Consider the following 24,306-nt stretch of genomic DNA (forward strand, 5'->3'; position numbering starts at 1 on the left):
AGAAAAATCATATTGGGTGTCTTCCGTGGAGGAGTCTGGGGTTGCTACCTGGGATGACAGAACCCTAAACCGCGAGAAAAAAGACTCAGGGACATAGCTGTGACAAGTCTTGGATGCATCCCAGGGGATGGAGCTTTGTCCAAGGAGAAAAATCATCCCGGGTATCTGTCCTGGAGGAATCTGGGGTTGCTACCCGGGATCACAGGGCCCCAAAACACCGGAATAAAGACTCAGGGACATACCTGCAAGGAGTCTCGGTTGCTTCCCAGAGGATGGAGCTTTCTCCAAAGAGAAAAATCATCTCAGGTATCTTCCCTGGAGGAGTCTGGGGTTGCTACCCGGGATCACAGGGCTCTAAACCCCAGGAAGAAAATACTCGGAAACAGAGCTGAGAGGAGTCTCGGGTGCATCCCGCAGGATGGACAATAGTCCAAGGAGAAAAATCATCTCGGGTATCTTCCCTGGACGAGTCTGGGGTTGCTACCTGGGATCACAGGGCCCAAAACCACTGGAATAAAGACTCAGGGACATACCTGTAAGGAGTCTCGGATGCTTCCCAGAGGATGGAGCATTGTCCAAGGAGAAAAATCATCGCGGGTATCTTCCCTGGAGGAGTCTGGGGATGCTACCCGGGATCACAGGGCCCTAAAGCACTGGAGAAAACTCTGCGGGAGACGCCTGGGAGGAGTCAGGGGTACATCCCAGTGGATGGAGCATTTTCTAAAGAGAAAAATCATCTCGGGTATCTTCCCTGGAGGAGTCTGGGGTTGCTACCTGGGATCACAGGGCCCTAAAGCCCAGCAAGAAAACTCTCAGAAACAGAGCTTGGAGGAGTCTCAGGTGCATCCCGCAGTATAGACAATAGTCCAAGGAGGAAAATCATCTCGGGTATCTTCCCTGGAGGAGTCTGGGGTTGCTACCCGGGATCACAGGGCCCTAAAGCATTGGAGAAAACTCGCGGGAGACGCCTGGGAGGAGTTCTGGGTAGATCTTGCAGGATGGAGTACTGTGAAGAGAGAAAAATCATCTTGGGTATCTTCCCTGGAGGAGTCTGGGGTTGCTACCTGGGATGACAGAACCCTAAAAGGCGAGAAAAAAGACTCGGGGACATAGCTGCGACAAGTCTCGGATGCATCCCAGAGGATGGAGCATTGTCCAAGGAGAAAAATCATCTCGGGTATCTTCCCTGGAGGAGTCTGGGGATGCTACCCGGGATCACAGGGCCCTAAAGCACTGGAGAAAACTCTGCGGGAGACGCCTGGGAGGAGTCAGGGGTACATCCCAGTGGATGGAGCATTTTCTAAAGAGAAAAATCATCTCGGGTATCTTCCCTGGAGGAGTCTGGGGTTGCTACCTGGGATCACAGGGCCCTAAAGCCCAGCAAGAAAACTCTCAGAAACAGAGCTTGGAGGAGTCTCAGGTGCATCCCGCAGTATAGACAATAGTCCAAGGAGGAAAATCATCTCGGGTATCTTCCCTGGAGGAGTCTGGGGTTGCTACCTGGGATCACAGGGCCCTAAAGCATTGGAGAAAACTCGCAGGAGACGCCTGGGAGGAGTTCTGGGTAGATCTTGCAGGATGGAGTACTGTGAAGAGAGAAAAATCATCTTGGGTGTCTTCCCTGGAGGAGTCTGGGGTTGCTACCCGGGATCACAGGGCCCTAAAGCATTGGAGAAAACTCGCGGGAGACGCCTGGGAGGAGTTCTGGGTAGATCTTGCAGGATGGAGTACTGTCAAGAGAGAAAAATCATCTTGGGTGTCTTCCCTTGAGGAGTCTGGGGTTGCTACCTGGGATGACAGGGCCCTAAACCACCGGAAAAAACTCTCAGACACATAATTGCGAGGAGTCTCAGATGCATCCCAGAGGAAGGAGCATTTTCCAAGGAGAAAAATCATCTGGGGTATCTTCCATGGAGGAGTCTGGGGTTGCTACCCGGGATCACAGGTCACCAAAACACTGGAAAAAAAGACTCAGGGCCATACCTGGGTGGGGTGTCGGGTGCATCGCAGAGAATGGAGCATTGTATAAGGACAAAAATCATCTCGGGTATCTTCCCTGTATGAGTCTGGAATTGCTTCCTGGGATCTCAGGTCCCTAAAGCAGTGATCAAATGGCTCCAGGAGTTGCCTGGGAGGAGTCTTGGGTGGACCCTGGAAGATACATTTTCATAGAAAAAGAGTGTTTTGGTAGAGAAAACCATGTCAGGTTTCCGTGCTGGGATTGCCCTGAGGTGCCCCCAGTGGAAGCAGGGGAGGGGTTGGGCAGTGCTGGTGTCCCCTGGAGCCACGGCTGCCCCGAGGGCCGGGGAAAAGGTCTTGCTCAGGGAACAGCCCATCGCCACTTTTGGGGTCAGGAAGGAATTTTTCCCCCGGGGCACACTGGCACGGGCCCCCGGGGGTCTTTCGCCTTCCTCTGCAGCCCCGAGCACGGCCCCTTGCCAGGGCTCCTCGGGGCCAGTTGTGGCCAGCGGTTCCCTGTCCTGGCAGGAGCGGGAGTCCAGCGGTGCCCTCCATCCCTCCGCCTCTCCTCCCTGTGCCAGCTTGGCAGGGGCACCTCCGGGACCTCCCTGCACGAGCCCCCCGGGGGTCTTCTGCCCTGGGCCGGGCACGGCCTGCTTGCACAGGCTGCAGGCGCCATGCTGCCTCAGGACGGAGCGGGCAATCGAAGCGGAGCCTCCGTCTCCTCTGCCAGAGCCGCCGGCTGTGCCTCGTCTGTCCCGGCCGCAGCCCGAGAGCGTCTCCACCGGCCCGGGCCCGACCCTGTGCCCCGGGGGAGCCCCGCAGCCTCTGCCCCGCCGCCAGCCCGCCTCTCCCCGTCTCCGTCCCCGTCCCCGACCCCGCCGGCACCGGGGGGAGCGCCGCCAGCGGCCGCAGCCCGGCCCCTCTCCGCACCCCCGCTGCCCGCCGACGGCCGCCCCGCCAGACCCCCGGCAGCCGCGGGCAGGGGCGGGGCCGCGCCCGGGGGACGCCCGACGGCTGCGCCGCTGCCCGCTCCCGCGGGGACCCGCTCCCGGGCCCGCCGGCCCCGCGCTTCTGCCCTCGGGCCCCGCCGCGGCCTCCGCAGCCTGCGCGGAGCGAGGCCCACACGCCCCCTGCCCGCAGCCCCCGCACGCACCCACCGGGACCCCCGGCCCCCTCCGCGCCCACACCTGCCCCGCCGCTCCGCCGGGGCTCCCGCCGCACGGCCCGGCCCGGGCCCGCAGGGCCGCAGCCCACTCGAGCCGAGCCCAGCCCAGCCCAGCCGAGCGCAGGCCGGCCCAGCCGATCCAGCCAGCCGTGCGGGCAGAGCCGGGCCGAGCCGGGCGGGGGGAGCAGGCGGCAGGCGCGGCCGGAGCGAGGCAGTGCCGCCTCCCCGGGACTCCCTCCCGCCTCTGCCGGGGATGGGGGGCGGGTGGCCGAGCAGCGCAGCGTCCCCGCAGGGCCCTCCCTGCCCTCTGCACCTGCGGGAGCAGACAAGTCCCCCCCAGGAGAGGCACTCGACGCTGTTCCATCCTTCCCCCGCTCTCTGCCCCCCTGCCCGTCCCCAGCGTCTTCCCGTCCTTTGGGACCTGCTCCTTGCTGCCCGGCCAGCTCTTCTGGGAAGCCCCTTCCCGGGCACTCTTGGGCCAGCAGGCAGTGCCAACGGCGTCCCTGGCAAGGGCCTGTGGCCCAACGCCTGTGGCAACCCAGCCCCGTCCTGCTGGGGAGGGCGAGGATGGGGCTGTGCTCGTGGCCGGGCGAGAGCAGTGTGGGTTGGGGGGATGCTGCATGCCCCCAGGGATGCCATAGCCGTGGACATGCTGTGCCCGCAGGGATGCCATGGGGGTTGCCATGCCCATTGGGGTGCTGTGCCTGGGGGATTGCCATGTCTGTGGAGATTCTACGCCCGCAAGGAGGTAGGTGCTGTATCCCATGGGGATGCCGTGCCCCTGGAGATGCTGTGACCATGGTGGTGCCGTGCCCGTTAGAATGCTGTGCGCGCAGCGTGCTGGCACTGTGCAAGGTCTGCTGGTCCCTGCTGCAGGACTGGGTGATCAGTGTGACCATCAGCTGGAACTGCAACCTGGACCTGTCCGACAGCGAGTGCCGCCCTCGCTACTCCTTCCACCACCTTCACCCCAAAAGGACTTCGGCTTCCCCTTGGCTACAGCTACAGGTGATGGCCCTGGCCCTGCCCTGGCCCCACATCCTTTATCCAGCCCTGCCCCACCATCCCCACAGCGCCCATTGGTCTGAGGATGCTCTGTGGTGGGGGGGCATCATCCTGGGGTGCTCCAGCCTCAGGCCAGCCCATCCCGTCCCTGCCCGGGTACCGCCGGAGCTGCAAAGGGCCATGGTGGCAGGCTGGGGTAACACTCGCTCTGCCCAAGACCATCCAAGTCCCCCCCAGCTCTCAGTGACATGCTGCCCCCAGAAGGAATTGCACCCCTGCCTGGGTGGGACATGTCCTACAGCCCCCATGTGTCACCACTGCCAGCCCCAGGCCTGTCAAGAAACCCCCGTGCTCAGCATCCCTGCCTGGGGCTGCTCCCTGCAGGCAGAATGGAGGGGGGGATGGGACGGGACAGGACGGGACGGGGGGGGGGGGTGTCGTCCCCATCCTTGAGCCCTGCAGTGCTGACGTGCGGAAACAAACTCCACAACTCACGCAGAGTTATAAAGCAGCTATGTCTATTGCAGCGCTGGGTGCAAGGGGGATCGCTCCTCCAAACTCGCACACCGTAAAGGGTTAGTTATACAGCTTATAGACATGCCATATATACACATTCACAAGGGTTTCGGGAAATGATTAACATGTTCGTGACTTTTCCGGGAACTCATTACCATAGGCTACTACCCGCCCCGGTATGCGCATTATAGTCTCCCGGTGGTCCTTCAGAATCCTCTGGGAGTCGTTGACTCCTTTTCAATCACTCTATTGTTTTGGTCAACTGTCCTTATCTGGTTGCCAAAGCCGCTGCTCTATGGTTCCAGATGGCTCTGCTCCTCTGCCACCTCCAAGGTAGAGCTGCCCCAGGGTCACCATTCAGGAGCCTCTCAGCTACGACTCTCGCTATGCATTTTGCCATGTTGCAATGTCTCTCTGGATGTTGTTTCCCCGTAGCGGTGCCATGGTGGGGACAGGCACATCCCCCGGCGCTCGTGGGGGGCTGGAGGGTCCTGGGGCTGCTTGCCCTGCTGCAGGCATGTGGGAAGAGCGCGGGGTCCCCCCAGCCCCCTCCGGGCACCGTCCCTGCCCACAGGCTGCCTGCAGAACCTGACACAGGCAGGCACCTTGGTTCGGGCGGCATTGCCCCCCCCGCTGCTACTGCAAGAGGAGGTCGCCCCTGACGGCACCTTGGCGTTGTCCCGAGAGCCCCCGGGGAGCACAGGAGGGGCTCTGCCCGCAGCCCCGGGGACCCTTTTCCCCCGGAGGGGGGCAGGAGCAGGAGCCGCCTGTCCCGACGCTGGCAGCCCCTTCCCCTAGAGCTGCAGGGGGACAGCCGGGGGGGCTGCAGGGGTCAGACACGGACGGGTCCGTGGTCCTTCCTGCCCAGCAAGGTCACAGCTCCACCCCCTCAGCTGCATGCACCCCCCCACGGCCACAGCTCCTGCTTCCCCCCTCCCCAAATCTACACCTGCCTTCTACAAGCCAGTCATTTACAGAAATTCAACACTAAAACCACACCTGGGGGCCAGCACAGCCCTGCGGAGCACAGCTCCAGCCCTCGGTGCCCCCAGACCCCCGTGCCCGGCAGCGGGGGGCAGGACAGCCCCATGGTCCAGCTCTTCTCCCGCAGCTCCTCCGCGTTCGGCTCCCCTTCCCCCTCCTCTTCTGCCCCCGCCACCTCCTCCTCCCACACTCCTCTCTTGCCGCTGTCCTTCTGGAGGGAGACAGGGACGGCGCAGCAGTTCCTCCTGCCCGGCCAACACCTCCCTGCTCAGCTCAACCCCCCCCGCTGCTGCCGGGGTACGGAGCGCTGCCCAGCTCTGACCTCCCCGTAGCGGACGCGAGAGTCCAACTTCCCTCGGTACCTCCATAACCGGCTGGATCCATCCAGAGCAGGAACTCCCCGCAGCGGGAGCAGGAGATGGTCAGAGAGCGGAAGATCCCCTCGGAGTGGGTGCGGGAGGGCAGAGACTGCAGTCCCCCCCCGCGTTGGCATCGTCCCGAGTTCAGAGCCTTCTCTGGGGGACACTGTGGGGAGGAGGCGGTGCTGGCAAAGAGGGGGGGTTCCCTTCTCCCCTCCCACCACTGGGGGATGGATGGGCCGTACCCATCCGACCCCATCCGAGCGGAGCCGAGCCCCGCCGGTGCCCGCGGGCGCGGTGCGGCTCCTCCCGCCGCGGGTGACGGCGCGCAGGAACCGGCCCCGCGGCACCGGGCGCTGCAGCTGCTCGTCCCGCTGCGCTCCGGCGGGGCGGCGCGGGCTCGGGGAGCTCCTGCCCAGGGCGGGGGCGGGCGGGCGGAGCGGGGCGCTGCCGGGGCCGGGGGGCGGCCCGCGGGGGAGGGGGCGTGTGGCGATGGGAACGCGCGGACTGCGATATGCAGGGTCGAAACCGGAATCCGCTGTATTAAGCAAGCGTGCTCTTTACATACCTTTCTACCAAGGCAGTAATTGCCTACTGTACTTGTTTACACCATCGCGTACTCCAAAAGATCACGTTCCCACCGAAAAGGGAATCTCTCTTCCCTGTGAGCAGCACCTCCTTATCTCGGGAGGAGCTTCACACAGCTTCATCGTCTGCCAGAACAGTGCTGCAGCTGCTTATTCCTCCCTATTAGTTCTACCCCACTTAACCCTTCTTTTGCCTCAGTCCCCACATCTCGTGATCATGTGTTGCCATCTCATGTTGAGCTTCTCATCAGTCAGCACCCCCAGGTCCTTCTCCCCAGGGCTGCTCTCCATCCATTCTCCGCCCAGCCTGGATTTGGGCTGGGGATTGCCCCGACCCAGGAGCAGGACATTGCACTTGTCCTGGTTGAACTTGATGAGGTTGGCATGGGCCCACCTCTCCGGCCTGTCATTAGTAGAAGGCCAGGCCTGCAGCACCCCGGTTATCAGCCCGGCTCGGGTGGGAGGGGATGCTCCTGCATGGGGGGGTTGCCCTGCACTGGGGGGGAAATGCCACCGAGGGAAGGTCTCGCCAAAGTGGGGGCCGCGCTCATGCTCCCTCTCCCCCATCCCTCCCCAGATCGCCCCGGCAGAAGGTCCCGAGGGCAGCGAGCGGATGGTCATCATCACAGGGCCGCCCGAGGCTCAGTTCAAGGTGCTCTGGGTGGGGGCTGTGGGTGGGGGGGACAGTAAGGGACAAGTCGCGGGCGTCCCTGTGGTCACCACTGTGCTGCCAGCCTGGCTTGGCCTCCCTCAGCGCCAGGGGATGCTCTTTGCTGGGTACAGTGGTTTTGATGCTGCTGGACGTGGGGACATTATCAGCTTTGGGGATGGAGAGGCACAGCGGGCGTTGCCTGATGGTTTTCCTTCCCGTCCGTCTGCTCCCCAGGCCCAGGGGTGAATATTTGGGAAGCTGAAAGAGGCAAACTTCTTTAACGCGAAAGAAGTGAAGCTTGAAGCCCACATCAAGGTGCCTTCCTTCACTGCTGGTCGTGTGATAGGCAAAGGTGGCAAAACGGTAGGTGGTGGTGCCCCGGGGATGCAGAGTTGGGCATCACCCATCACCCCTGCCCACCCCAGGGGGACAAATCCCGGGTGCACAGTGGTTTCAGCGACGTCTTGACCCTCAGCCCCCATGTCCTGGTGGTGGTTCTCGTTGGTCCCAAGGAAGGGGGAGACACACAGGGTGCCTGGTGCCGTCGTGACACCGGTAGTGGAGGTTTTTGGCTCTTCCACAACAGAAGCCTCTTGTGGTTCCTCCAGGTGAACGAACTGCAAAACTTAACCAGTGTGGAAGTCATTGTGCCATGAGACCAAACCCCGGACGAGAACGAGGAGGTCATCGTTAAAATCATTGGGCATTTCTTTGCCAGTCAGGTACTGTTTGGCTGTGGCTTTACCCGATCCTCCCTGGCCACTTTCATCCACCGAGGAAAGGTGTGGGGCTTGCTGAGCCCAGCACCACCCGAGCGACCTGCTGCTCTTCTTTTGGGAGGTCCCTGTGTCCCCAAGAGGCACTGAAGGTGTTTCGGTAGCTCCCCCCGGCTGTGCGAGAACTGAAATTGAAGATTGGCTTGATTGAGCTAAAAATGTGTGTTTTGGATGCTGTGCAGAGCAGCACCCAGGGTGTGAATGGACTCCTTGGTGCGGGCAAATCCATGCGCATCCCACCTGGGTGCATCTTCCATAACCTTGTCTCCTGTCCACTTCGGCGGGATGGCGACCCCCCAAAAAATTCAGGCTCTCTCGAGGAGTGAAGCACAAGTTAAAAAAAAAAAAGAACAAAACAAAACAAAAAATTAACAAAAAAAAACCCAAACACACACCAGCACCACTCCCACGAAATTAATTACAGCTTGTCCAGAGTGAAAAGTTGGGAGTGGCGAGATGCTCAGTGGGGGCTCGGGAGTGGTTGGTGGGGGGAGAAGAGGTGCCCTGACCCCCACCTCTTGCTTTTCCCCTCTCCTCCCCAGGACTGCAGAGCGCAAGATGAGGGAAATGCTCCAGCAGGTGAAGCAGCAGGAGCAGAAACACGCTCCGGGAGCCCCGGCCTCGCAGCACAGCAAGGGAGGCTCCCGCCGTGCTGCCCAGCACCGCCCGATGAATGTAACCCCACCGCCGGACATCCCCCCGTCCCAAACCCTCCTCCCCCACCCCCAGCAGGTCAGGGGAGCAAACCAAAGACCCCCCCAAACACACAGCCCCCCATTCCCCGCGGCACTGCGAGGATGCACAGCCGAGGGGTACGGGGAGGGCTCTCTCCATCCCACAGCCTCCCCCTTCCTCCTCCCTCGCCTCCCGACGCTCTCCCTTTAGTTGGACTAACGTGGGCAGGTTTGGGTACCTCAGCACCTCACGCTTGTGTCTCCCTTTTAGAGATTTTGTGTGCCTTGGAAACCTGCGAGTTGGAGGGTTTTTTTATTAATTTTCTAATAAAAAAAGAAACGAGTTGGACAAAACGATGGGAATAGGCAGCACTGTGGTCATTCTCTCCGGGGCGTTGTGGAGGAAGGCTGCCAGTCTTCCTCCCAGTGTACTTTTCCCCGTTGGCTCCAGACTGCTGCTGGGGCTGAGCTCTGAGCCGCCAGAGCGGTTCTCAGCAGACGGTCACTCGGCGCAGACAATGAGGCCCTGAATAGCCCTTCCTGTGCTCTTGATGGCTCCGGACGGCTCTGCTCCTCTGCTGCTTCTAAGGTGGGGCTGCCCCAGTGCCCTCACTCAGGAGCCCTTTGTCTGTGCAGGTCTCACTTGTGACAGGCTGTGGGGGTGTTGCCAAACTAACTGCTGTGTTGCGATGTGTGAGTGGGTGTTCCCGCCCGTGTCAGTGCCAGAGCTCTTCCGTAGGCTCTTCTGCCAGCGGAGAGCCAGGGGCCGCTCCTTCGGGAGAGAGCTTGTTTAAAGAGAGGAAAAAAAAAAAGCGGGGGGGGAAGTGGGAAAAGAAAAAAGGGGAAAAAAGAGAAAAAAAGGGGAAAAAAGTGAAAAAATGAGAAAAGTGAAAACGGGGGGAAAGGGAGAAACAGAGAAAAAAGGGAGATAAGGAAAAAAAAAGGGAAAAAGAACAAAGGGGAAAAAGAGGAAAAAAGTAAAAAAAGAGAAAAAGTAAAACGGGGAAAAGGAGAAACAGAAAAAAGGGGGAAAAGGCAAAAAAAAGGGAAAAAGAAAAAAAGGGAAAAAAGAGAAAAAAGGAGGGGGAAGCGAATAACAAAAGGGAGAAAGAAGAAAACCCCACATATTAAAAAAGAAAGGTAGAAAAGAAAAAAAAACAAACAAACCAAGGAAGGAAAGTGGGAACAGCCGCGGGGCAGGAGGAGGGACAGGAGCCGGGGGAGGGGGGGGCCGTGGGGGGAGGTGGCGGTACCAGCGGCGGCCCCGGGGGCTGCGACACCACGTTTTTGTCCTCTACTGCAAAGTGTTCTGTGAAAAAACCCCAACCAAATCCCACCCACCGACAACATCAAAACCCAAAGAGAAATCTCTCCAGCTCACACGAGCCTGAGCTCGCTCTCCGTTGCTCTCTTTCCAGTGTCTCGGGGGGGTCACGGCCGAGCTGAGATTGGGGGGTGGGGGTGGTGGGAGTTTGCCCCATGGCTGTGATGGGGGGAGAAGGGGTGGGTGGGGAGTGGGGGATGTGGTGTGGGGGTTTCAACAGCACAGTAATTAGGCCCGTGTAATGGGGAAGCTCAGATGCCCCCTAAGCACCCGCCCCGGTGCTTCTCTAGCCAGGCGAGCGCTGGGCGTCCCCCCCACAGGAGAGGAGCGCACCTCCGGGGTGGGTGGAAGGGCGTCACCCAACGGGGAGAGGACCAAGATGGGGCTTGGGTGTCCCTTGGGGTGGCTGGGTGGGGCTGCTGGGGGCTGCCACGATGAGGGACACCCCCACGCCTTTCTCCATGGCTCCCACAGCTCTGCTCCCTCCCTCCCACCCATCCAGTGCCACCGGAGAGGTGGTGTCCCCCCTCCCGGGGCGGGCAGGGGCTGGTGCCACCCCATCTAACACCTCAACGCACCAAAGCACCTCACTGGGGGAGGGACCCTGTGCCTGGTAGCCCCGTGCGCCCCAGCACTGTAAGGATGGGGCTGAGCCCCCACCACGGCCACCCTGTGCAAACCAAAGACCCCCACACAGACCCCCCCCACCCCCATTCCCCGTGGCACTGTGAGGAGAGAGAGAGAGAGAGGTTTTATTATTCTTTTTTTTTTTTTTTTAATTTTTTATTTCCTAAAAGCCACCGGTTTTCATCCCAGGCATGGCCAGAGGTGCGCCCAGCGTTGAGGGGGGGAGGTTGGGCTGCAGTGTACAGCACAGCGGCTCATTAGTTTTTAGAATTAATGTAACGATAACGAAACAAATGGTGATTTTTAAGTTTTGTAAGGACTTTATTTTATTTATTTATTTATTTCATTTCAGAGGGGGTGGGGGCGGGAGGGGGATGTTTGTTTTTTAGCACAAGCCGGCTTTTCTAGAGGTTAAAGGAAAGGCTGTGCTCGGCCGTAAACGCTTTGCGGAAAGATCCCAGTTGCAAGGAGAGAAGGGGGGAAAGAGGGGCGGGGGGGAAAAACAGATTTCCAAGAGGTTGTCAGCCCAGGGCTGGGGGAAAAAAAAACCCAACACTAGCAAAAATATTAATTTTTTTTTTAGTTTCAAAAGTAACACACACACAACCCCCAACCCCCGATGACACACACACATCCACACACAAAAACTACCTCAGGCTTTCATACCTCAGCACATTGCGCTTCTGTTCCTTTTAGAGATTTTTTGTGCCTTACAAAACTGATAGCTGGAGCATTATTTTTGTTTATTTTCTTAATAAAAAAAAAAAAAAGACTTGGAAAACACGCTCTCTACTGAGTGCGAGGCGGGAGAAGGAAAGCAATCCCACGGGTGCCAGAGCTCTTCCATAGTCTCCTTCTGCTGGCTGAGAGCCAGGGGCCGTTCCTTCGGAGAAAGCTTGAGAGATGCTTAAAGAGAGAAAAAGAAAAAAACCAAAAGAAAAAAATGGGGGCGAAAAAAAAAGAGGGGAAAGAAGAACAAAGAGAAAAAGAGATAAAAGGGGGGGAAGAAAAAAGGGGGAAAAAGAAAAAAAGGGAAAAGGAAAAAAGGGGGGGGAAGAGAAAAAAAAAGGAAAAGGAAACAAAAACCCCAAATATAAAAAAAAAGAAAGGTAGAAAGGAAAAAACAAACAACCAAGCCAAGCAAGGAAAGGGGTGAAAGCCCTCGGGCAAGACGAGGGACGAGAGCCGGGGGTGAGGTGGCGGTGCCAGCGCCGGCCCCGGGGGCTGTGACACCACACTGCAAAGTGTTCTGTGAAAAACCCAACCATCACCCCCCGACACCATCACCCCCCCAGGTTGGTGGGTGCCCGCAGTGCCAGCCTGTCCCACTGGGTCGGGCACTGAGGGGGGCACAGCCCCAGCCGCGGGATGGGAGGAGGACTCCGTCCCCTCCCTCAGCAGCTTCTCGGCTAGCGGATGAAGGATGGGAGCTCAAGTCAACACAGGAGAAGCAGGGAGTGTGGGGGAGACCCCCAGATCCTGCCCCAGACCCTCAGCCCGTGCCCTGCCCTGCCTGTGCTGGGCAGCCCTGCCCGCCTGCTGAGGAGGGGGTGCTGCCCGTGGGCCCCGACGGAGTAGACAGGGTGCAGCGGGTCTCTTCTCTCTCCTCCTCTGCAGGGCAACCGAGGAGGCAGCGAGGAGGAAGCACCGGGCCCCACAGGACCCACTGGGCTCCCTGCCAACCATATACCATCTGAGCAGTGATGCCTCTCTCTACCCCCCACCCCCCAAGCCCCCAGGTCCCCCTGCCCTCCTCTGCCGCCTATAGGTCCTATCAGTGGGGACAGCTGCTTCTGGTCCAGGCACCCCCTGGGCTCCTGGGCCCCCCGAGGGCCACCCCAAGAGCCCCTGCAGCCTGTGCTCGCTGGCCAACTCGGAGGACTGCAGCAGCCTGTTGAGGAGCAGCTCCTCTTCCCACAGCTCCCTCTACCACTTCCTGGAGCCCTGGCCCAGTGCAGCAACAGAGCCAGTGGTGCTCACACACTCAGGACAACCCCGCTCTCCCATGGCTGCTGGTGGGGCAGTGCGGAAACTGGGGCCGGTCCTCGGCCAGGAGCCTCCACAGGAGCTGCCAGCAGGGACCGAGAAAGAGTGGGTTCCCCAGTAGGGGATGGACAGGGCACAGGGGCCCACGGATGAGCACCTGTCCCCCAGAAGGCCCCCAGCCATGGACATGGACAAGGTGGAGCGGGTGCAGGAGATCACCTGTGCTTTCCAGGCCTTGAACGCAAAGACGGAGGAGTCCTGCAAGACCACGGGCAGGGAGTGTGGCCAGGCAGACCCAGGGCTGTGCAGGGCAGGAAGGTGCCTGCGGCAGGGCTGCGCCCGGCTGTGGGGCTACCTGAAGGGCTGGTGGAGATGCCACTAGCCGTGTCTGCTTCTGCCAGCCCTGCAAATGGTGACAGCGCCAGGCCCAGAAGACCAACAGTGCCCCGAATACTGAGCGGCTGTGGGGAGTGGGGCCGGGAACCCCTCTGGGGTGCTGCGTATGTGAACGTTAAAGAAATAAAATGTTTGTCTCTAGCCCTCGTGCTGTCCTTCCTCCTCCCATCCCACGGCTGCGGGTGCTCCCCCGAGGGAGCAGGCTGCAATCAGCAAGCACTGTGTGTTGAGCTCCCCTGCTCACAGCCATGCTCCGCCTGAAGGCGGTGAGGCAGGAGCAGTCCCCAGCCAACTTGGGTGCAAAAAGGTTCATCTGACTCAGCGGGTGAGGAACAGCCCGTTTCAACTCTGTACCTTTGGCATTCTCAGGTCAGAGGATTTGATGGAGCCAACTGAGAGCGGCAGCATACGCTGTGGGGCTCTGAGCTGCTGCGTGGTGCCAGGTCTATCCAACATCAGGCAGTACGTTCCCAGGAGACGTCACCGCTAACAACTCTTCCGAGGAAGTGGGGCCGTTTCTGCAGTCGTAGCCTGCCTGGAGAAACAGCCCCACGGAGCTAATAGTCTGCTGAGCAGCAAGGGAGCAGAGTCGCTGACTCTCAACCAAGGACTGAAATACAGCAACCCACTCTATTGCCTTCCCCCTTCGCCCGCTGCCTCCCACAGTTGAGAAGAAACCAACCAGGGAGCTCCAAAGGAGGGGACCCCTCCCCCACTCCCCCAAATCTGCTCAACACCCCCAAACCTCCCTCAAGACACGGGACTCCTCCCACACACCTCCACTCCCCACACCGCCAACCCTCCCCCTCCCCCAACACTCCAAAAAGCAGCAGTCCTTAGGGCAGACTCCTTAAGCTGACTCCACAGCTACGGCTCCCCGTCGGCTCCGGGGGACACAAGGGGGCCCCGGGGCTCTCCGTGGGCTTTAAGGGGGTCCCAGGGCTGCCCACGGGCTCCCAGCAATGCCCGTGCCCACCACCCACCCCCGCTTCAGGGGGCCCAGCGCTGACAGCCCCCGACCCATCTCGGGGGTACCTGGGGGGGCTCGGCCGTGGGCTGGAGGCGGGCCAAGGGGGCACGGCCGGGCTGACCTGCCGGGGGGGGCTGAGAGCGGAGCCCAGAGCGGAGCCAAGCGCCCGGCCAGGCCGGCCCCGGGCACCCTGCGCTGCGGCCGGGGCTGCCGCCACCTGCGGGGAGCGAGCGGGGGGTGAGGGGGCGGCAGCGGGGGACGGGGGAGCCTGAATCGGCCCTGTCCTCCCCGGGGACCCCCCACTCGGCTCTGCCCCCCCCAAACAGGCCCAGACCGCCCCCCGTGCCCCCCAGCCCAGTCCCGCCACCCCACAAACCTCCCAAACTGGCCATGGACTCCACCGCCACCGCCTGCCCGCCCGCCCGCCCGCTCCTGCTCTCCTCGGCCCCCGTCCCCCCCGGTACCGACCGTCACAGCTCCCGACCGTCACAGCTCCCGACCGCCGCCGTACACCGGAAGTGCTCCCCATCACGTCCGCCCAACCGCGCATGTGCCGAGGGGCAGACCCGGGCCACGCCCCCCTGCGTCGCCGCGGCAAACGCGAGCGAGAGGGGCGGGGCCGCGCCGAGGAGAACGAGCTCCACACCAGCGCTTCTCTCCGCGTCGGGCAATGCGAGGCCGAAACCATCCCAGCCCTCCTCCAAAAGATCCGGGACCCGCCGAAACCAGCCCGGCCTTCTCCAAAATGAGACGGACATCCGCCTGCAGAGCTCCGCCAGCCCCCCCGACGGACATCACGGGGATGGGGGGAAAGAAAACAACCAGAAAGGTACTGAAAATAACGTGGAGACGGTGCTTAGAGATCCTTCCGAGAGGCAAAACCCGGCCTTTGTTCTCATTTTTGAACACGGGGTTTCGCAGCGCTTCGCGGGCAGTGGTTATCCAGGGGCATCAGCTATCCCGGGAAGCGAAAGTTCCCATCCCGTGTGGCAAAAATCCACTCGCATGAATAACTTAGACAAAACCCGCCCACAAAAGGACAAGAGGCACCTTTGGTCACCCTTTGCTTGAAGCTTTGTGAAAACTGTATCCTCAGATTGGCCCTGTCCTGCAGTTTCTTTCCCAGAGTTTTGCCCCAAACCCACGCTTCTAGCCCCGCTCCCCAAGCCCTCCCTCGGGGCCCACCGCCTTTCCCCAGCCCAGCCTGTCCTTAAAGCTTTTCTTTCCACACACAGCCCTTTCCACTCACCTCCCTCCGGGGCGGTGTTTTGTTTTGGTGGTTTTTTTTTTTTTTTTTCCTAGCTTTGGAGCAAAAAGCGGCTTTTAAAGGTGGGAAATGAGGGGGTCTCCCAGCTTCCCGGTGGAAAAAAGCCGGTTTTAGCACTTCCTTAAAGCAGCTTTTAACCCTTCCTATAAAGTGTTGTTCGTTCCCCCCCCGCCCCTTTTCAGTTTTTTTTTCCTTCCTCCTTTTTGGGGCAGTTTCCCCCCATTTCTCCCCCTTTTTTGGGGGTGCTTTTTCCTACTTTTTTTTGGGGCAGTTTTCCCACCTTCCTAAATACAATTTTCTTCCTTGGTGGTGAATCTATAAAAAGCTCTTTTTCATAGTGTTTTAAAACGCATTAAATCCTCACAACGCTGCCTCTACCTCCTTTTTTTCAGGGCTTAAAACCAGAGTTTTGGACAAATACACAGAGGAGCGCTCCTCTCACCACCAAACCCCCTTCTCCCTCCCCGCTTTTATTCCCCAGTTATTTTTTTATTATTATTTTTTTCTACCCAGGATTCAGGAAATATCATTGGACAAATCTAAACAATTTGGGGGGAAGAAAGCTGGGAATTGTTGAGTGCTGCAAATCCTTTTGTCAGCGACATTTGTGTGTCCCTGTGCGTGTCATCTTTGTCTGGGTGGTGCTGTCACCGGCGCCTTGAAAGGAATCGGGAGTAATTTGGTGCTTTATTTGTCTATAACATAACTTGGGGAACTGGATTTTTTTAATACAAATGGGGCCTGGGAGAAGCTACCAGCGCAATTTGGGATTTTTTTCCCATCCCCAACTCCATTCGGACGCCCGTTCCGCACTTTCAGTGCAGCACCTCTGGAAAACCCCTCAAAAACTAAACTATTCTGGAGCTTTGATACTGCCTGAGCGCCTTTGGGTGAATTCGGGCCCAAAAATTATATTTAAAACCCCCTTTTTTCCCTTTTTTGGGCTGTTTCATCCAAAAGTGAAAGTTGGAATAGGCCAAGAATGGGATGGAGGGGAGGTCTTTCCCCAAACGTGGAGCCTTCCGGGACCCCGAGCGGGAGGAACCGGCTGCCCGGTCTTCCCCGGGCCCGCTGCGGGTTTTGCTCGCCCCGTTCCTCGCCCGGGGTGAGTGGCCTCTGGCAGTGGAGGTCCACCCTGGCTTATACTCCTACCTCTCGTGCCTATTGGGGTGCCTCCAACAGCCGAGAAATAGTTCTGCTTGGCAGCGAGTCCAGAGGCCAACCTGGTCTTGCCCTCCCTCCTCTTTAGTCCGGTATCTCTGATTCTTGTGGCACAATAGGGTCCTTTCTTCGGTCCCAGAACTCGTATTGGAGCTGATATTTCGAGGATCTATGAACATTCTGGTTGGGTCGGTCCACATTACGTAATTCTCTGTGGGTTCTGCAACAATAATGTCTAATCCACTTACACTTATCTATTGGGGTTGTATTCCCACATCGGATACACTAAAGATCGAAGACTTGGGAGAGGTACTGCTCCTGTCTGCCACGGGGACCTCAAATGACCTTATTACAATTCTTACACTTAACCTGTGTAATTTATAACACGCAACAATTACAACTGCAGCAAAGTAGGGTCGAAGGGGTTTGGTGCCACCCCAGTCCGAAGGCACTCTCAAGGCTTTTGCTGTCTGTTGCTCTCATGCAGCAGCACTGACTCTTATGCGCCTTCTGAAGGCTCTCCAGGGCTTTTTCCTGTCAAAGCAAAATCACGAGACTTCCTTTCCATGGTTAATTTCCATATGCGTACTTTGAATCTGTATAGATAATGCCTTCTTTTCCCTGGAGATAATCTAAAGCTCTCTTCAGAGCATATAGTTCACAACTCTGGGCTGACTAATTTGCTGGTAATCCTCCTTCTTCAATTACTGCTTTTTCTTCCCCATCAATGACGACATAACTCCTTGCTCTCTTTCCAACTATACATCAGGAGGAACCATCTATAAAAAGTTGTTGGATAGTTTTTTGGGTTTGTTTGTTTTTGTTTTATTACATAGGGCATTGGTGTGTTTATTAGGTCTTCTCTTACCCTGGTTTGGTAATTTATAAAATCTAATCAATCATGATGCGGCTCCCCACTTGCCTGTCCCTACAGGAATTGTGAAGGATTCAGGTTTCCGTCTACTATGAGGGTCAAATCATTCTTTTCTATTAAAATCGTTTCGTGCTTCAAAGTTCTGAAATCTGTTAACCACCGGCCAGACTTTTGAGATAAGATAGTTCTTACAGTGTGTGTGTGGATGTACAATTAGGGTTCTTCTAGAGGTTAATTTTTGGCTTTTTTCTACTAATATTGCTGTGGCCACTACTGCCTGTATGCATGTGGGCCACCCCCAACATACCGGGTCCATTCATTTTGGATAGGTATGCCACCGGTTTCCTTTCTCCGCCCCGTTCCTGCATTACAACTCCATGTGCTATCCCTTCTTCCGTGTTTATAAAAACGTGAAATTCTTTTTTTTTTTTCTAGGGAGGGGAGGGCTAAACCTGGGGTTTCTATTAACTTCTGCTTTAATTCTTTAAATTGCTCTTGTTTGTCTTCTGTCCGCTGTAGTGGACTGTCTTTTACAAGTTTGTCATAGACTCAGTCACTAAAATTTCTGTATCCTTTAGCCCATAATTTACAGTACTCTAGTAACCTTAAAGTCTTTATTCGTTCTTGGGACACTTAATGCTGTAATTCGTTCTGGATTGATTTTTCTTTTTCTTTTGTTAATTAGATGCCTTAAATACCTTACCTCTTTTTGTACAAACTGCAGTTGTGTCATTGAGACTCTTAATTCTTTTTCTCCAAAAAAAACCATTCAGCAAACGTATCGATGTCTCTTTCTGACTTTTTGCTCCCTCTCTCCTGATACCAACAGATCATTTCCATATTGCAAGATTCTTACTGCGGGTTCTGCCTGGAACTCCCCTAAAATTTTCTCTTGCGTCTGTTCAAATAGATTTGGGGATTTTGTGAATCCTTGAGGCAGGGAGGTCCAGCGGAGTTGCTGCTTCTTCCCGGTGTCTGGATTTTCCCATTCAAAGGCAATTTCATAGTACAAGACTTCTCAGCTCCTGAGTCTACTAAAAAGGTGTAAATTTCCTCCTGGGGGCCTGATTTTAAGTTTATCAAGGGCTCACTAATTCTTTCTTCCCCCAGCAGGCAGAGCCCTTGACACCCTTACTCGGGAGCGTATTCTTCCTGTTGACAGATTTTAAACACTCGTTGATCTCTCTTTTGCCTGGGACACTCTCTCTTAAAATGTTCTCCCTGCCCACAATGGTAACACTTTCCGCCCTCTGGGGCTCCTGATTTCATTCACATGGGCTTTTTGAGCGGCAGCAGATGGGCTCCCTGTATCTTGTGTGCTCTCATCCCTGGCCCCGGATTCTGGGGCGCTTTATCTTTAGTCTTTGTTATTTCTTTTACAGTCGCCACCATTAGTTTTGCTTTTGCCCTCTGCTTCTCCTCATCGCGCCTCACATATACTCTTTGTGCTTCTCGTAACAACTCATTGATTCCTCTCTCATGCCAGTCTTCCATCTTTTTCATTTTTTTCCTAATAGCTGGCCAGGCATGGGTGACAAAATTTATTTTTTAATAATTGCTGGCCAGCCACAGTCTCTGGATCAGTCACAGAAAACTGCTGAATATTCCTTCAGAGCCTCTTCAACCATTCCATCAGCGATTCCTCTTTCCCTTGTTTACTGCCAACGGCTTTGCTCACATTTGACCCCCTCGGGGCTGCCTCTTTAATTCTCCTTATAATTAACGTCCGATAATCAGACATGTTTCTTCTCCTTGCGGAGTCATTTTGATTCCAATCAGGTCTTTGTAGGGGTAACTTTTGGTCCCCCACCACCCCATGAACGTTTTTCCTTTCCCATATTCTCGTCCCTGCTACACGGATCATTTGTCTTTCCTCAAGGGAGAACAAAGTTCCCATTTCTTCCCAAGTGTATACATTTGGACCTAAAAATTGGTCTAATTGTTTTGACAAACCTAGGGGATCTTCCAACAATTTCTTCATTTCTTTTTTAAAGTTCCTGACTTCCGTACTGGTTAGGGGCACATTCAGAAATCCTGCCCCATTTTGAACTCCTGGCATCGGGACCTCCCGTAAAGGATGCAGCCCAATTGGTTCCGTCATCTCCTCTTTTTCTTCCACTATGGACCTCCCCACTTCCCGCCTCCGTCTCCTCTGGCATTCCCTTCTAACGGGGGCCTGAGGCTCTCTTGTGCCTTCCGGAGGGTCCGGGTTATATGGGGGAGGTAAGTATTCAAGAGGATCCCAGACTGGTCTCTGGTCCTCCTCCTTCTCCTTCTCCTTTTGTGTCTCCCATTTAAAAACCCCTGCAGCTCCTTTCCAACACGCTGCATACTCGCTTTCTTCTTGATCAAATGATTCTATAGAGTTAACGTATACATTTAGTGCTTGACACAGCTGTCCCTCTACAGAACCATACTTTGGCCAATACAGCCTGTCTGGCCTCATGGGCTCTTTGGTCCATTTAAACATACAGTAATTGATCATCTTTGCTTTATCCTTACCCCGGGTGCAGGACTCTCCTTCCTGCCCCCGTTGTAACAACATCCTCCCGAATGGACTGTCCGGAGGTATTTCTGGAATTCCCTAATCAGCTTTTCCCTTAGATTCCTTTTTACTTTTCCCTTGTCCCATTTTTTTACCCCGGGGGATCTCTCAACTCCAGCCTTTCGCTTCGTCTCTTCACCGGCCGGTCTCCTCGCGGAGATACGGAACCGCAGTTAGAAAGACTCCGCACTCGCTTCGCAGATCTAGTCCGCGTCTCACTCACACCACTCTCAATCCCCCGTCACCCAGCCGCCCGAGCAATACTTAACAGTCAATTTTCTTACCCGGGTCTCGTGCACAAGTATTATCGGCTGCCACGGTTATCCCTGGGACCCCTCTTTGGTCCACGAGCCCCTTCACCGGGCTGTTGCCGCTGGTCCGTCACCGAGGGCGGGGAGAATCCGAGGATTGCTGAAATCAGCAGTGGCGCGCCGTCCCGGTCTACTCACCCGTCCAAGGCTCCAAACGTGGGCTTCAGGTCTCCTGGACGAGCCCCCAAATTGTGAGAAACACACTCACTGTATTGAATTTTAGTCTGGGGCAAATTCGGTGGAGCTAACACCCCAAACACGCCCCCACCACACATGGAACACCCCACGTAATGCACACAGTGCTCGTGCACGTCATGCACAGAGCGTGGAAGGCATGCACATGCAGCACGCACACACACACACAGTGCGGGCACACACAGCCTGCCAGCATACGCACAAAATGCCCGCACACACGGCACGCGCTCGACCCAGTGAACGCATACCTGCAGTGCGCACGCTCACAGGCTCATCTACACCACACTGCACGTAAACAGTGTGCACCCACCGTGTGGGTACCGGGACACGGAGTGCACCCAGACACCGAGTGCACCCACACACAGGGCACACACGATGCGTGCACACACAGAGTGCAGCACACAAACTGACGTGCCGGCATTTCCCAGTCCCTGAAGGGCCGACAGGAGAGCTGGGGAGGGACTTTTTACAAGGGTGTGTAGTGACAGGATGAGGGGGAAGGGCTTCAAACTGGAAGAGGGGAGGTTTAGAATAGATCTTAGGAAGAAATTCTTGACTGTGAGGGTGTTGGACCCCGGCGCAGGTTGTCCAGAGAAGCTGTGGCTGCCCCATCCCAGGAAGTGTTCAAGGCCAGGTTGGACGGGGCTCTGGGCAACCTGGGCTGGTGGGAGGTGTCCCTGCCCAGGGCAGGGGGGGTTGGAACTTGATGGTGTTCAAGGTCCCTTCCAACCTAAACCATTCTGCGATTCTGTGTGTGCGCCCAGGCGTGCGCATAGGTACGGAGTGCAGCACGTGGGTGTGCTGGACTCGTCCCGCTCGCACATCACCGCTTGCCTGCTGCGGCTGTAGCCAGATGGGCCCCTCAACACCCCAAACCGTGCATGCTGCCTGTAGCAGTTCTGTTTTCTGGTGTATGTGTTTTGGGAAGGCCCTGGTGGCAAAGGGCTGCAGAGAGCGGGGTGGCAGTGAACTTCCCCAAGAGGCCGCGATGCCACACAGGGCTTTTTCTGTCAGCAGACAGCGCTCGCAGCCAGGCGCTGCTGCCTGCTGCGGGGCCTGCACAGCCTCGTCCCGCAGGCAGAGCGTTCAGCGGGGGTCTGTCGGGGGTGTGCCATGCCGGCTTCTGCCTCCCCTCCTGCCGGGAACCTCCCATGGTGCCCCCCCTTCTGCCAAGAGGCCACCGGGCCCGGTGCCCGGAACCAGCGACTCTGTGACATCAGCCCCGGGAACAAGAGCACCGTGGGCAGCGTGAGCACTGCGGGCACTACGTCGGCTGCGGCACTGGTGGCGACAGGCCCTCGGTTCGCTTCTTGCAGGTGCCACGTGCCGCCACTGGCAGCAATGAAACTGCTCCTCGTCGTCGTCCTGCTGGCCCTGTGCTGGCCTGTGCAAGGCGCGTGGGACAGCTGTGGGTAAGTGGCCCCAGGCTCTGGGGGGGAGCTTGGGCAACCCTGATGGGGCTCACTGGAGGGAGCCCGCTTGTCCCCCGTGGCCACAGCTTCCCCAACCCCGCCTGGGAGCCTCAGATCCTGGCCAGCACCCCGGCTGCTGGCACAGCTCCTCTGCGGGGCTCAGGCAGAAACAGGGGCGCACGCACGCCCGCCCCAGGGGGTTCCCTGGCCCTGCTGTCCGTGCAGCGCCTTGTGGGGAGGGAAGAGGGCTGACCTTCAGCCTGAACCGCAGCACGCCGTGGAGCAGGACAGTCATGAGTTTCTGGTTACAGAGGGACCTGCGGGCTCCGGCCCATGGCTTACCAGTACGGCATGTCGCGCGTGGTGGGTGGCACCGATGCCCGTCCAGGAGCCTGGCCCTGGATCGTCAGCATCCAGGACCCCTGGGAAGCAGGCACGGGGCACATCTGCGGAGGGTCCCTCATCAGCCCACAGTGGGTCCTCACGGCGGCACACTGCTTCATCGAGGCCAGGTAAGGAGGGCCAGGGAAGGGGGCTGTCCCCACCACCCTCGCGGGTGCCCTGCATGCAGCACCGCCTGCTACTCCCATCCCCGTTCCTGCCAGTACGCCCAGTGCCTGGGCACTGCCAAGCCCAGCCCAGAGACTGCTGAGGAGAAGGCTGGGCTCGGGCCACTGCTTCCTAGCAGCCTCCAGCGCCACATGGCTCGTGCCTAAGGCATGCCAGGGCGGTGGCAGCCTGCGTGGCACTGCTCTCCTCTCTGCCCTGGGAAGCAGAAGGCAGGGAAAGTCGGGGCTGCTGCAGCGCATGGTTCCGCTCCCTCTGACCCCCCTCTCCATCTGCTTTCCAGGCACATCAGCATGTGGCGCGTGGTGATTGGGGCCACCCAGTTGACTTGGCTGGGCCCTGGGACCCAAGTGCGCCATATTAAGCGGCTGCTGGTTCACGAGCACTACAGGAATATCACGCAGAGGAACGACATCGCCCTGCTGGAGCTGGACCAGCCGGTCCAGTGCAACTACTACACCCAGCTTGCCTGTGTGCCCGACGCCTCACTTAGAGTGTCAGAGCTGCACACCTGCTACGTCAGCGGTTGGGGCGCCACCACTGCAAGATGTGAGTTCCCCAAAAGTGTCCTGGTGTCCTGAGTGCAAGCTCGGCACACTGGGGAGAGGGGTTGGGCTTCCCGAGAGCGGAGGCGAAAGCCGCAGTCAGGCTGCGGGGACGTACGCCTCCGGGGAGAATGGGCTGACCCACCGCCCAAAGCCAGACAGAGGGGAAACACGGGCACAGTGCCTTCAGGATGCAAAGCCAAGCCCTAGGGAAGGGGTTCACCCAGGCAGGGGGGGAGCTGCTGGGGCTTCATTGCTTTCTGTGCTCACAGCTGCAGGGTCAACGGATGTCCTGCGGGAGGCCAAGGTCCAGCTCATTGATGTAGCAGCGGGTGGTACAGAGGGGCCATCCACAGCCACAACCTGTGTGCTGGCTATCCGCAGGGTGGCATCGACACCTGCCAGGTAGGACGTGCTGCAAGTCAAGCCCCGGCAGCACCGGCAGCCCTCTCGCAACGCCCAAACATCGCCCGGCACGTGCTTGGCCTGGCAAGTCACCCTGCCACCGCTAGGTCTCCACTGCTGCTGGGGCTCACCTCCCCTTCCCCAGCTGCAGGTCCTTGCCCAGTGCCCACCTTGTCCCAGAGCCCGGGGACGCTGCCCAGAAAGCCCATCCTGTGCTCCCGGCAGCCCATAGGTCCAGATCCCAAAGCATCCCCCTTCCACACAGCCGGGAGCACTGTGCAGAGATGAGAGAGCGCCCGACCTTACAGGCCCTCCACCCTCTCCCAGATGAGGCTCTGTAGGCTCCAGCGCCGGAGCAGCGCCGTTGTGTGCAGTGAGCAGAGCTCTGGCAGGTGCTGGGAGAGAGAAGGAGCCGGCCAGAGCGCTGACAGCGGCCACCCAACACCACCTCAACCCTCTCTCCTTCCCTGCAGGGTGACAGTGGTGGTCCTCTGGTGTGCAAAGACAACAACGCGGACTACTTCTGGCTTGTTGGGGTGACCAGCTGGGGGAGAGGCTGTGCCAGAGCCAAACGGCCCGGAGTCTACACCTCCACCCAGCACTTCTACAACTGGATCCTGGTCCAGATGGGACTGCGCCCAGCAGTAAGGGGTACTCCAACAGCACGGGCTTGGAGTCATTTTCTCACTGCCTCAACCCCTTATCAGAGGCCAAGGCCAACACCAACACCACCGGGCACGATTAGCTCCTGCCCATTTCCACTCCAGAAGCTGGTGGAATTCTTTACTCGGGTGCAGGAGCTGCTGCAGGTCCTGTGGGGGAAAAAGGCTTGAGCAGCGTGACGAAGAGGCTCCAGAGCAGGCCGTCCTGTTCCACCACCATTTCCTTCTGGGGCAATGCCTGCTGAGCCAAAGGCAGCCTCAGTGCCAAGGCCTGCTCTGTCCTGCCCGCGCTCCTCTGAGCGCAGAAGGGCTGATGTTGACTCGGTTGTAGAAATAAAGTTCCTGATTTTCACAGCTGAGCGTGCTTGAGTCCAATTCA

General features: G+C 58.0%; 1 pseudogene across 1 annotated transcript in view; it reads left to right on the forward strand.

Annotated features, from left to right (window-relative positions):
• Positions 1 to 24,098, forward strand: part of LOC309684024 (acrosin-like) — a 57,044-nt pseudogene extending 32,946 nt beyond the window's left edge. Inside the window, exons 2-4 of the transcript in view lie at positions 22,639 to 22,879; positions 23,139 to 23,265; positions 23,739 to 24,098. The product of the transcript in view is annotated as an acrosin-like (transcript). The remainder of the gene's footprint in view (positions 1 to 22,638; positions 22,880 to 23,138; positions 23,266 to 23,738) is intronic.
• Positions 24,099 to 24,306: the final 208 nt, after the last annotated feature.

The sequence above is a fragment of the Vanellus vanellus genome (assembly GCF_965231255.1).
Source record: "Vanellus vanellus genome assembly, contig: HAP1_SCAFFOLD_68, whole genome shotgun sequence".
Classification (NCBI taxonomy): Eukaryota; Metazoa; Chordata; class Aves; order Charadriiformes; family Charadriidae; genus Vanellus; species Vanellus vanellus.